Here is a 13,216-nt window from a genome sequence, read left to right as displayed (position 1 = left end):
TAGCATCAAAGAAATGAACTTGTCTGCAAGCAGGGGCGCACAAATATGTTAAGGAGAAATTTCGCCAGGACAATATTTTGCCCAATTGCTGACACTTGAAAAAATAACTTCTTGAGAAGACAAGAAATGTCTGCTTGAGCAAGGCAGGAATTAGTGTTTCTAATTATCTGTATGCCCTTAGCGAAAACTAATACGTTTGGAATATACTTCGGGATATTTATAATGTATTTTAAGCATATTTTATATTCATGAATGCACTAAATATATGCCGAAAATAGGTTCCTGAAATTTTATGCTTAGTATTCGAAATATATTAAAATTTGCCAAAAAGACGTCACTTAAAGCATGCTTCGATCATATTTGAAATATGCGAAAAAATATGAATGCGGTTTTAGCATCTTGTCAATATATTAAAAGTCTACTTTCGTAAATATGAAATTAATGCATTCGAAGTACACGTCACTTAAAGCATGTTTCGAGCGCGTTTCAAATACGTGAAAAAATATGAATGGTGTTTTAGCATCTTATCACTATATTAAAAGTGTACTTTCGTAAATACTAAATTAATGCATTCGAAGTATACGTCACTTAAAGCGTGTTTCCAGCATCTTTCAAACACGTGACAAAATATGTATGCGGTTTTAGCATCTTGTCAATGTATCAAAAGTGTACTTGCGTAAATATGAAATTAATTCGTCTAAAGTATACTTGAATTTTAACAAACGGGCAGTCCTTTAAAACATATTTGTGGCGCACTTTTAGCTGCCGTAGAACAATCTAGTGCTCCTAATCGCGTTGCGGGAAATGGCCTTTGCATGTTGGAAATGTATTGAAAGTGTACTTTCGCAAATACGGCAATAATTCCTCCAAAGTACACTTCAATTCTAACGAATGAGCTGTCCGTGTAAACATATTTGCAGCACACATTCCATTGTGCCTACTATTCATTATTTCCGCTGCCCCAGCTCAGGTGCTTCAGTATCGATGGCAGATGCCGGGGCTAGCAAGAATCTTTTGCTTTCTTTTTTACTATTATTTTGAATAAAACCACTACCACCACCACACTTAAAGCTGCCGTGGAACAACCTAATGCTCGAAATCACGTTTCCGGGAACAGTAAAGACTATCCCTTTTCTGTCGTACATTTGCTTATGTTAACTTGTAGCAGAAAGGCAATCATCACTAATTTAAATTAAGCGTGGACAGCGTGACAGCATTATACCGGCAATGACGCCATGCGCGCCCCCGGGCCCGAGCATGCCAGCAAAAAAGACCCCGACTGGCAGGGCCGACCAGCTCCCATAGACGCTCATGTATTTTTTGGTTGACAGACTCCTGACCGATGCCTGACGCAAGTTGCGACTAACAATTCGGTTCTAGATAGACCGCAGATTCGAACGCGACCACTCCGACGCTTGTGCGAGAATTTGGGGTCCCACAGTCTTTGCGAGAAAAGTGCCTCTCCGGGCAAGATAATGTGTCCCCTCACGAGGGTATATATAAGCCAAGTATTAGGCTTGTCGGAGGAGTTCGTGCTTGCTGCATGTCGTCACTTTCCGTCGGCATTTCCTGGGTGCCGACATCGTTCAGGTTTCGTCAGGTGACCTTGCATTGGCGTAGTCTTCTTGATGACAACGCATTTTATCTGGGATTTTCTGTATCCTGATGCTTATAAACCAGTTCAGTCATTACTCCTGTTGTTGACAACATTTATCAGTATTATTCGGTGAATCCGACTAGCCATCCTTTTGTAAGCCGAGCCGATGAATGTATTTTTGATGTATTAATTGTATATTTTAGTGTATTTTTAATGTAGTGTAATGCATTAAATGTATATTTTTAGTTTTTTAATGTATTAATTGCGTATTTTTAACATAGATTTAATGTATTTATTGTGTATTTTTAGTATATTTTTAAAGTATAATAAATATACTAAGCGGACAGAAAATACATTTTTGATGAATTTGTAAGAATGTTCAGAATATTACTCCTAGCATACTTAGAAAGCATTCATACTGCAGTATACTGCAGCATAGGGACAAAAAAAAAGCGAAATAAATACGAAATTAATAAATGTGTTCGAAATGCATTTTTAGCACAGCCTTTTTTTGCTAAGGCTGACATGATGATTTAATAAACTTATTGTATTATTCAATTTAAAAAAGAGCGATCCAAATATTATGCTCAAGCACACAGGCTTTGCGCCGTTGTGAAGGACGGCGCGGTGAATTGTAAATTTTGCAAAAGATGGCACAGAGGGCAAAACTTTTGTTTAGCTCCCAGCACCTAAAGCCGCTGCGACTAGGAAGGCAAAAATTCCTATGAGTTTGACTGCACATACACACATCGAGCCCATTTTTAACCAAATTTTATCGCTAGATATCGCGTGTTCAGCCTGATACACGCCCAGAGCGTATTCTGGACGAGTGTTTTGCCCTCTGTACGTATAGGTAGCGGTGATGAGGTATGCTTAATGAAGTTCTCGAAGACAAGAAAAGCAGAAGGGAACTGTAGACTTAAGCATGGGGATCGGTCATCGGTTCTCGCTGCACGAATATTTCAGGGCGAACAGTTTCGTGTCCCCATTAAATGACGCGGGATGCTACAAGAGGATGGCAGTGATAGAGGGAAATGCAGCGGTGCACTGGTGCTGCAGCATCCGCCTTGTATGAGCAGAGAGAGGTAAGACTTTACTGGATTTAAGATGTTGACGAGTTACGTGGGCGGACTCCCTAGTTCACCACTCTCATTGCTTGCGCTTATGTCTGGACTAGCCAGATGGCCTGACTTTGGTCCTCTAGACCATTGCTGGTCAGGGCTACGTGCCTCCCACTGCTCGCATGATGTCTGGGATATTCTCAGGTGGGAAGGAAATGTGGAATAGCGCGGGCTCGCCGCCGCACCAGGTACAGATTGGGGGAGGGGGGTGGGTGAGGCTGTACAAGTGCAGCCTCATCCGTTTGCTGGCTCGCAAGCTAGATCGTTTGCCGCCTCATTGCCTTCAAGTCACCCAGGGTCAACGTAATGCTTCGGGAGCGGTGTAGAGCGCGTGAAAGGCTCGACGGTATGAGTAGGGCAGCCGTTGTTTTTGAAACTCGTCTTGCCATATAATAACGACAGGCTCGCTTCGAATCAGTCACTATATGGGCTGATTTATCCTCCTGATAGCAATGCCTTATGGCGAGGGCGATGGCGGAGGCTTCCGCCGCGGCAGAATCCCCAGCCCGAGGTGAAGCGCTTATCAGTACTTGTAAATTTTGGTTGAGCGCACCCGCGACGAAGGTGCTGGGCCCAGGGTATGCCGCTACGTCTATATAGACTGCCTCGTGATCGGAATCTGGGCGCTGCAGGCGTAGACGAACGACCCTAGCCGCGCGACTGCCTCTTTGGGTGTTTGGATGCACACGATCGACTAGGGAGCGGAACCACAGTGATCTGTCCTCTTACGTTTACAGGAAGGGAAGTGTTTCGTAGGAGCTCGTGTAGATCGCCTGGTGTACCGATACATCGAAGAATGTCTCTCCCGATGGTGGTCTGTTGAAGTCAGGCCTTTTGCGATGCTAAGGCCACGTCTGTAATCACATTGAAGGTGTTGCGGACTCCAAGCCCCATCAGTCGGTCTAGGTGTCGGTAAGAAGGCCGAGATCTGCTTGCGAATGATGGTGTCAGCCTGTTTAAGTTCCCATTTCGTGAGTTCATGATATGGGAGGCCGTTTGAAATTCTGCAGATGTCAAACGCTTGTACAAGACGCCGCGTCTTCCTCTCGCATCCATTTGCTGTGGCATGTTATACGACGCAACATACGTATATTAGGCTCTAATCATGGTTGAGACGAGAGTTCAAGGCTTCTTTCCTCCCTGCCCAAAAACGAGTTGCATTTATTACTCGTCTTGCCAGTAGAGAAGTGCTTGGAAAGGCCGCCTCCCGGTCTCTCAGGCCGGTCATGGCTGTGATGTTCGCCAGGTGGGACGAAATCAATTCACAGGCATAAAAATTGTGCTCTTAACAGGCAGCACTTTATTCAGTTCTGCGCAGGCTGCAATTTCAATATAAGGGATCGCTTCACCAGAGGGGCTATGTCGCGACGCTTCGTTTTGTCTGTGCAAGTTGTTTTTCGCCGCCGCCACCTGCGCTTAGCTCGTTCTGCTTGCCACGCTGGGCGCGATCAGGGATTTCGGTCACGCGCGACAGCTTCCATGATGTTCGCGGTCCGGTGCTTTGACGAGTTGTTTGAAGCTCTCCGCCATCTATAAAAAACTTGGAAGGCACTGCACTCTGCTGCATTGGAGAAATGCGAAAGAATTAGCGTTCGAACGCCAGCAACATTTTTTTGTAAGTCATCATTGTTTAACATCGGTTGACATCCTCAACGCACTTTACTATCCTGATCCGAAAGACGTGGGTTCGATACCGGCCGCGGCGGTCGAATTTCGATGGAGGCGAAATTCTCGAAGCCCGTGTACTGTGCAGTGTCAGTTGCACGTTAAAGAACACCAGGTGGTTGAAATTTCCGGAGCCCTTCACTACGGCGTGCCTCAAAGCCTGAGTCACTTTGGGACGTTAAACCCCCTAAACCAAACCGAACTTTACCATCGTGCGCAGCACAAAGCGTTCACTTAGTGCCACTTTAACACGCTTTAACCAACGACCCTCCATGGCATGCCTGTTGCGTGCTCGCCTGGCACGCAGAGAGCCTGGTTTGAATCCCAATGCCGACGAGTTCTTTTTTTCGAATGAAGTCACGTGAGAGGCACCACTTCCTGTGGGAAAATTTTGCGGACAACTTCCGGTGGCGGGTTTTCCTTCGCATGAGGCATATAATGATTTCGTATTACTAAAGTGCGACCGAGAGCGATGGTCATTCTGGTACCGTAGACTGGCCAGAGCGCAGTGTAGCTAACGTCGCTGCCGAACTTATTTCGTAATAAGGACACAAGTTTGTTGAAATGAACAGTTAGCTTCAGGACCTACGCGAGCATGCTTGACTCTCTGCTCGGCTTCCTGCCGTCACCTCGATGTGACGATACCCAGCACCCGCCGTCAAGAGTAAGCAGTACCCTCGCATATGGACGAGGTCGCTCACTTATTTTGAGATGACATCTTGAGCTGCATTTGAACTTAAGATCACAAAGCCGTGGCTCGTTGTTAGGTGTTGTGGTCCTTAGAAACATGGGCTCAAATTGTCATTGCAAATACAGTTCGCAACAGGACAGGGGAGGTCAGTTTCGTTCATCGGCGTACCTTTCACCCCAGCAAGGCTGAATTGTGAATGCTTGAGCCAATGATGCACAATCATATATGCATATGTATAGTCAGATAGATCGATAAGAACAATAAAACCAACTCCCATCAACTGCGCTCCCTATAATCCCTTTTAATTCATTCTTTGCAGCGTACGGAGCGTCCCAGATGTCCTTCGTTGAAGGTAAACTACTTCGGTTATCTTATTGAACCTCTGGTACCACCATTGTTTTAAGGCTCTAGGCGGGAAAAACGTTAACGCCGAATGCATGCTGTGAAGTCGACAGCGCGGAACCCACGGAATCGTTGACCTGACCTTACGAACATCGACTATTTTCGCCTGCTACAACAATAGCTGAGTGCGTGAATCTGGAAGTAAAATGGAAGTGAAATGTTTTAGTAAATCAAAGGTTTATAACCTGTTACCAATTATTATAAACTTCAAAAAGTAATTAAACGCATGAGGAGGAAGCCGTTGTAATTGCTGTGGGTGACATTTTAAGATTGACTTGCCAGCGTGCAAACGTCTTTCTGCCCCATGTGATTCTGCGCACCTAATGGTGGCGCTCAGGCCTAGGCTGTCCCTCGGAACAGCAGAAACGAAATGTTACTAGGACACCAGTACACTAATCAATAATTGAGAGCTTTAGAAGTGCGGACGTCGCAGACTGAAATGGTGCCAGTTCCTGCTCAGAAGCTGCTCAAGAAAGCAGATACATAAAGCCCTTCACGCGTTCGCGTAAATTCAACTCCTTCACAAAACGGCAGCAGGGAGCAAAACTAGAATTGGACGCTATATTGGGCGTGCCTGTCTCGTATCTTCCTTCCCAATCAATTGCTTGAATAAGAACTGTTAAGCATCTCCGCCACACTGATTAATACATATTTTCTCATTTTGCCTTTCGACGCTATAGGACAATCACAGATGTCAGCGTTCAGCGGTAAGACTATGGCTTTCTTCTTATGTTTTGTCGGGCAGAACCTGAAGTTACATACTAATAGTGCTTCGGTTGCTTATAACGGCAGTGGCTACGAGGAATAATACTTTCAAACGCTATAAGATTACTCCGACTTTTAACGATTTTCGTCTGCTCGATCTTTTTTCTAGGCACCGAGTCCTCTTTTGGTACTCAGCCTCGTAAGTGTATTTCTTTGCTCGATGAAGGCTTAAACAGCGTGTGGAAGTTAGGCATTGACACAAGGGCGGTCATCTCATTTATGACGGTGAAATGCTAGCCCTGATTAGGAATCCTAGCGCCCATCAACCAATCTCGTGCGTTTTCTTTCTTGGCTGATTCTGTTGGCTTCCCGCGACTTGCTTCCCGCTATCTAATGCAGCGTCTGACTAGTACAAGGCACCACTGCCGAAGCTTTTCGTTTAACTGAAACATGGTTGGGCAGCGCTTTATTCCATGCAGGCATGAGAGACCATATGCTGCGACATGCATTTCGTGGGTCCTCCGTGTTGACCCATAGTGAGCACTTGAAGACTATGAACTTCCGCAACTGTGTAACCATAAAGACGCTTTCCTGAAGGCAACAAAATCGGCTAACAAAAAAAAAATGTTAAAGTGAAAAGCAACACAGGAAGACCACAACGCAAGCCGTTGAAAAACGTTGGGCGGCAGCAAAGAAAATAAGGATCAGGATGATTGAGTGTGGCGATCGTAACTTTGGTGCTGATCGTCATTTCGCACCTGCTCCTCTCGCTAAATGAAAATAGCGTCCGTCTACGTAATTATCTTCCCACGGTTCTGCTAATCAACCTCTTGGCCCATTTGGTCATCAGCCAGTTCACGCGTCACCTATAGAAGACTCAGACATTTTTCAATAATAGGGGTAATTATTAATAAGCTTAAATTATGCCACGTTTATTAGCTGTGATTACTGCAGTGCGCGCGGCTCTGAAGGTTGGCCTCGAAAATTAAAACAGCGCGCACAGTCCGCCGCGCACTTCTTCCTTTTCTCACAATATCGCTTCAAGTGGTCGTGATAAAATTTCTTCAAACGAAATTTTTGTTCACAATTTCAGCCCATCTCGTATGTAACAGCCCCTTCCCCCTACACGTACTTGGGGTATAAAGTAATGTTATGTGAAGCAGCGTCGACTACAAGCTTCAGTCGGTTGTGACAAAGGAAGCAGAGAAATCGGAAAAATTCTGTTCGCGATTACTGCATATGTCGTCGTTTCTCAATAGCAATGCGCGTGGAGTGTGTTGGTGGAATGGTGTGTCACCATGGTGTCTCAACGTACCAAACACAGGCGAACGGCAGGTCTCTAATGGGGCTTTACGCAGCCAGACGCGATTTCAAGGTAACGAAATATGCGTTTATCACGAAGGAAGCGAACAAAACGTACTTTCCTACTTCTCCTGTATGCTGCGAAATAGAAAGTAAAGCGCAGACTAATGTTTTGCCCAATTGTGGAAGCAAGTGTTAGCACTATACACAGTCTGTATATTTTGACTGCTATGGTTGTTGGTTTACATCTGGAGACACATCTGATATAGAGGGTTCCATTTGCTCGGTGTAGAATCACCAGGTTTAGTTTCAGAGTCGGAAACAGTCCCGTAAAAGGTGTAAGCAGGCGTATAGGTGTTCGCTATCCATTTTTGCAATGTCCAGTCCGGCTATCCTCACTGAAAAGGAAGGCGGTCTATAGAAAGCAACACGGGCAGCTGAATATTCAATGTTCGATTGTAACTTCGCGCTGCAGGATGCCCATGACAAATGTTTAGCGCTGTCGCTAAATCAGTTCTTACTTGTAAATAAATGTGGCAGTTACGGTGTGTTGCCTCCGTTTTGGTTTTAGAGGAAGGAGGGTCGTAAGTATCCGACACTTTGGTGTCTTTTTCTTCCTTGCCTGATAGTGTCACAAGGATGCATATCAGGCGGAGTTCACTCATTTCATTTATTTCATTTTTTTTCACCCTTAAAGCACAGGCTACAGTTGGTGCAAATCTACGCATAATAAAAATACAAGGGAAATGAAACACAAATACAGCAAACTAAACTGGCAAAAAAAAGGTAAATTCAAGTAATGCGAATACAAAGCGAAAGTACCGGAAGAAATGGATGCGTGGCAGTATACACAGTTGAAAGTCAATGGATACTTCAAGTAGGATGTTCTGGAAATGACTGATGCGTCTCATGAAATGATTTGCTATCACTGAATGAAACTGTGTTGTTTGATCGAGAATTCAATGGATAATTACGTCGGGCAAAAAGAGGTGTTCATAGCTAAAGTGCGGGTCTTGATACTTACTATAGCTTTGTGGTGACTTTGGGTAAGGCGACTGGACGTTCTGATTAGTGGTTTTAGGAGCGGGATTCTCGAAGCTGGATGGTAGAAGCTGCTCTCCAGGACGTGAAGACTCGACGTATTGAACTAGAGACACAGTACGCGAATCACACATCAGCGAACGGAGTTAATCGAATCGCTTGAGCTGCTGCGAGCCGGCCACAGGCACCAGGATGCAAGGCCACGGGGTCAGGAAAAGCAATGCCACGATTTTGCTCGTCGATCGTACGTGCGGTTGCATGCTAATGGCTTCATTACCTGAACTATATGTAGGCTGCTCATTATCAAGGCGGCGAGAGCTCGGTCCTCCGCCCTCGCACGAGAGCGTGATAAAAGCTGAGTGATCAGCACCTAGCGTGCATTGGATTGAATAGTTAAGTACAAAAGATATTCGTATTACGAACCGAGGCGGTTTTAATTTCACAGCATCAGTGTTCGCATAAGAGAGGGAAAATGAAGTGAAGAGCTTTAGTTAGAGAATCGTACTACTTGTGTTATGTTGTCTCTGTGAAGCAGCGCTAGCTACCTTAGAATTTTACAGGCGCTTTCGAATCGTGTTACACGTACTGGCTGTAATGCACACTAAAGCCACTGCTGCCATGTGTGAATTTACAGTTGCCACCTGCAGTGCCATTCAAGTGCTTCCCACTATTGTCCAGTGTCTGGGGTAGCGAGTATGCTCGAACATGAGCCACAGAGCGAGCCTCTAAGGATGAGTTACAATATGACCTTAAAACGGGAACAAACTCTATAGGCGCGTTTTTTTTTTGTCTGAGAAGCAAAAGGTGATTTTGCTTTTGTATGCAGGCGTTTTCTTTCCTTCAACTTGAGTGCTTCGGGGGTAGGAGTGCTGTTTTGAAATCTTAATGACAAACGCTGACGGGTTCCAAATGTTATACGTGAAAGGAAGTGAAGATTGAAGAAACATGCTCATAAGCCGCACAAACACTGGCGTCGCACTTTGAACTCTGCAACTAACATCACTATTCGCTTTCTTCGCTCTGAGACGCATCGCTTGTGGTGTGATTTGCACAATGCTGTCTCCTGCTTGCACGTGAATTAGGGGTGGTGGTGAAGACTGTTCTCGGCATTTAGATGTATGTCTAGGTGTATAAATACGAGCCTGACGTAACTGGATGTACAATATCTGATTACAAGCATTGCCCTCTGTCCTCCTTAAGGAGCTCTTATTTTTGGTTATTAGCGCAGAGATTTTCTCTAATGGCATTTGTCTGTGAAGAACAGTTAAACGTGATGCTAGCAGTGGTTATTTACGACTAAACTGCTCGTTACTATTATTATTATTTTTTCAGTGGGGGCATCATAACGACAGTACTTCTAGGCACATTCTGCGTGCTCATCCTGATAGTTTGCTGCGGTGTGACGTTTGCCTTCTTCATAGGTACGTTTCTGCTTTAAGAGCTAAAATTCGAGGGACACTTGACACTGCCTTTAGGGTGTGCAGCGGTAGAGTTAATGTGTATTTTCAATGTTCTGGGGTCCCCTTCGCATGCAAGAACACTGTTCTTTATTTTATTATTTTTTATTTTTATTTACTACAACACACGCAAAGCCTCCCTTTCGACAAGTCGAACGAACGTTCCTCAGTGGTCGAGGGTAGTTGTTCTTTTCCCGGCTCGACCATTTTATTATCAGCGCAACTGATTTTTTTTCTTTAGAGGCGCAACACAATGGTGGTGGAATGACGTGACGACCACGTAAGCCAATGACGAATTGTGTAGTATCGTCATCACTTGTACTGTGCGATCGTTGCGGGGTGTTTGAACTACTCACGCGAGGTCATCTAGTTGTGACATCACGACCTTTTCGACCAGTTCGGAGTTTCTCGACCCGCCTACAATAACGCCAACTACGATGCTGGGCTCTCTGCTGAGCAAGCCCTTAACCGTGTTGCGTTAATGGGACGCTGAAATGATTCCGATAAGAATACTCTAGTGCAACAGATCTGTAGAGGTGTTCTTTGTGGGTATTTGAGTCAAATTTGGAAGCTCTGCGCGGGCCCTATAGTTTAGAAATAATGTTTAAAATCGCTGCTCGCAGTAGCTCGTGAACGATAAGGGCGACACCTCAACGCCGCGCGTCCCCTACCCCGAAGACGTCAGTGAGCAGTCTGGGCGTGTGAAGACTCGCCCAGACTGCCGATCGAAATTATTCGAAATAAATCCGATTTTCTGCTTTTTTATGAGATATTTTGTTCTCAGACAAAGCTTTGTTGCAGAGACCTCAAGCTATTGAAAAGGTTTACGGGAAAACAAATACATACGCGAATGACATTGAGTGCTTTGAGGATAGTAAAAGCCGTGCTATTACAGGTGCTTGTTGCTATCAAACTCTGTGGTTTCGATGGGGTGCTTAGCACCTCCTCGCAATACCATTAGCACACGTTATCCTCACTCTCATCGTCTTAGAGAGTGAATCATGGCTGGTGAGGGGGCTTATTTTTGCACTCTGACGAAATGTTCGATAAGGGAGGTGGAGAAAAACAATGTCTCCTGTTAGAAAAGAAAGAGTATAACGATGATCATTTAATTGAATAATTATTCTTCCTTGCTGAATTTAGATAGGCATTGATACTTTTTTTCCCGCTATGTGCAAAGGCAAAGGGCACGCAAGCAACAAGCAGCAGCGATCAAACTATATGTGAAATTTTTCCACGTACGGTGTGGTCATGAGGCGTCTCCCGAGCATTATTACCACGTACTGATTTCTTTCTGTGCCAGATAGTGTTGTCATGTCCTGGTTGAGATTTATTTTTACGGTCGCATTCCTTCCAGGGGAGGATTACTACCCCACCGAAGGTGAGCGCACTTTATCATTCACGCTATCAGCCATTCCGTCTGGAAAGGCTTTAAGGAGGCTTGTGAGGAAAATGACTTCCGTTTCCTTATGCTCCAGTATGCATTCGTTTATTCGGCAGAAAGCCAAACTGCTTCGAATTTCACTTAGTGCTCATTTCGCCTTGTGCCACGTGAATGAAATAGTTTAATTTTGTCAGAAAGGGCTTTATGTGTGCGTTTGTGTTACATTTTTTTACTTCCGAGAAACAACCGGAGGGAATGGTGATCCGCTTATAAAGTAGTTTATGAAGCAAATCCTGCACTTCCTGCGGCCTACATGGACCTCTAGAACTTTGCCTCTATCGAAATTCGACCGCTGCGGCCGGAATGGCTCTTCAGACAACAAAGTGCTCGTCACGTGACTCAGTGATGCTGGTTTATGTGGTCGGTAGATCCGGAATGAAGCAGTCAGCGTGCGAGGGTTTTAAGCCCCACAGAGTCACTTGACGCCTGGTCCGTGCACTATGACTGCGATGCAGTCGTAGTACAGTGTACGACGCATTGCTTACTCATACTTACAATTTTCGGACAGCAGAAGGCAGAGTTATGCATGAAAGCAGTCGCCAGGGTACTGCCACACTTGTTTAGTGAACCGACGCTTAAGGAAAACTACTGAAGGTGAGGCGTTGCTAGAATTTTAAAGCAGCGCAGACCATGTGCCACGTTACAGGTACGTCGCCGAACACTTAATGCGAACCACCCATTTTTCCTCCCTTGCCGGCTATCAATATTTGGGCCTTTTTTTTTTGTTAAAGAAACTGATGATATGAAGAATTCTAGTCGTTTGATAGGTGCAGTGCAGGCGCTAAGGCCATCTTTCACACTAAAAGAAAGAACAAGATGTCGGCCTAATTGCCGCGCTTGTTCACTTTTCAATGTTGCAGCTTATAACTGTCTTTGAGCCGTGCTTACAGAGGCAGCTAAACTGAGACGCGAGGGCTAAGCTGGCTTCTGCACTGAAAGGGGAAACAAAGCAAATGAGAGACAGCCACTAAGAGAGACGACAGGACAGACAGATACGGGTCTGGGTATCTTCGTATCTATCCATCTTTTCTATTGTTAATTTACCTTTGAATGGCGTGACCCAACTATCCCGGCAACTTGTTTTACTGAAGCTGCCACACTTTACAGAGTACATTTCACAGGCTGCGCCTTGCATTAAGACAAAGGCGCTGAAAAAAATGCGAAAGGATGTGAATGGCGTTGCAGACGAGCTTTCTGCTCTCCTCCTGCTTCGCCAGTCGTGCTGTTACACCTCGCCACACGCCTGTGAGAGTCCCACGTGATGCTATTGATAGGATGCTCCAAAACTCTTGCCTATGTCTACCGCTTTCCCGATTGTTCAGCCTTTATTGCTCAATCCACTTTGTTGCTGGGCCTTGGGTGAGCGTGCAGCATCCGGCCTTCACCCGAAAATGCCATCGCGTAACGAAGAAAAAAAAATGGCCATGGTTTAGCTCTGGTTAAACGTGGAGTGACGCAATAGCTACATCTGTCCGAGTGGAACTCGCTAAGCCGAATTGCAAAGTCAATCTTTCGCCGCTCTGTTTCGCTGGGCGTTCCTTCTTCATCTTCGTTCCTGGACATGGATTCACCACGTGACCAACCACGTGACCAGCCACGGCGCCGGCGCCGCCACGGAGCTCAAGGGCAGCCACGCAGCTGAAGTGAAGGCACGAAGTGCTAGCGTAATGTAGCTATCGCTACAAAAAACCCTTGCAGATCGTAGAGCCGGTATTCACGAAATGCTTGGTGATGTATCTGCCTCAGTTGTCTTATACACACTCGTGGAGATGCACTGTCAATTCGTTTGGG

The 13,216-nt window shown here is 45.3% G+C and overlaps 1 protein-coding gene across 3 annotated transcripts in view; it reads right to left on the bottom strand.

The window, feature by feature from the left end:
* Nucleotides 1-13,216, bottom strand: part of LOC144136261 (acetylcholinesterase-like) — a 196,481-nt gene that overhangs the window by 24,309 nt on the left and 158,956 nt on the right. The gene's annotated exons all lie outside the window — the stretch shown is intronic.

The sequence above is a fragment of the Amblyomma americanum genome, chromosome 6, assembly GCF_052857255.1.
Source record: "Amblyomma americanum isolate KBUSLIRL-KWMA chromosome 6, ASM5285725v1, whole genome shotgun sequence".
Lineage (NCBI taxonomy): Eukaryota > Metazoa > Arthropoda > Arachnida > Ixodida > Ixodidae > Amblyomma > Amblyomma americanum.
Note: the sequence above shows the minus strand (reverse complement) of the source record. Positions and strands in the feature narration are given on the sequence as shown.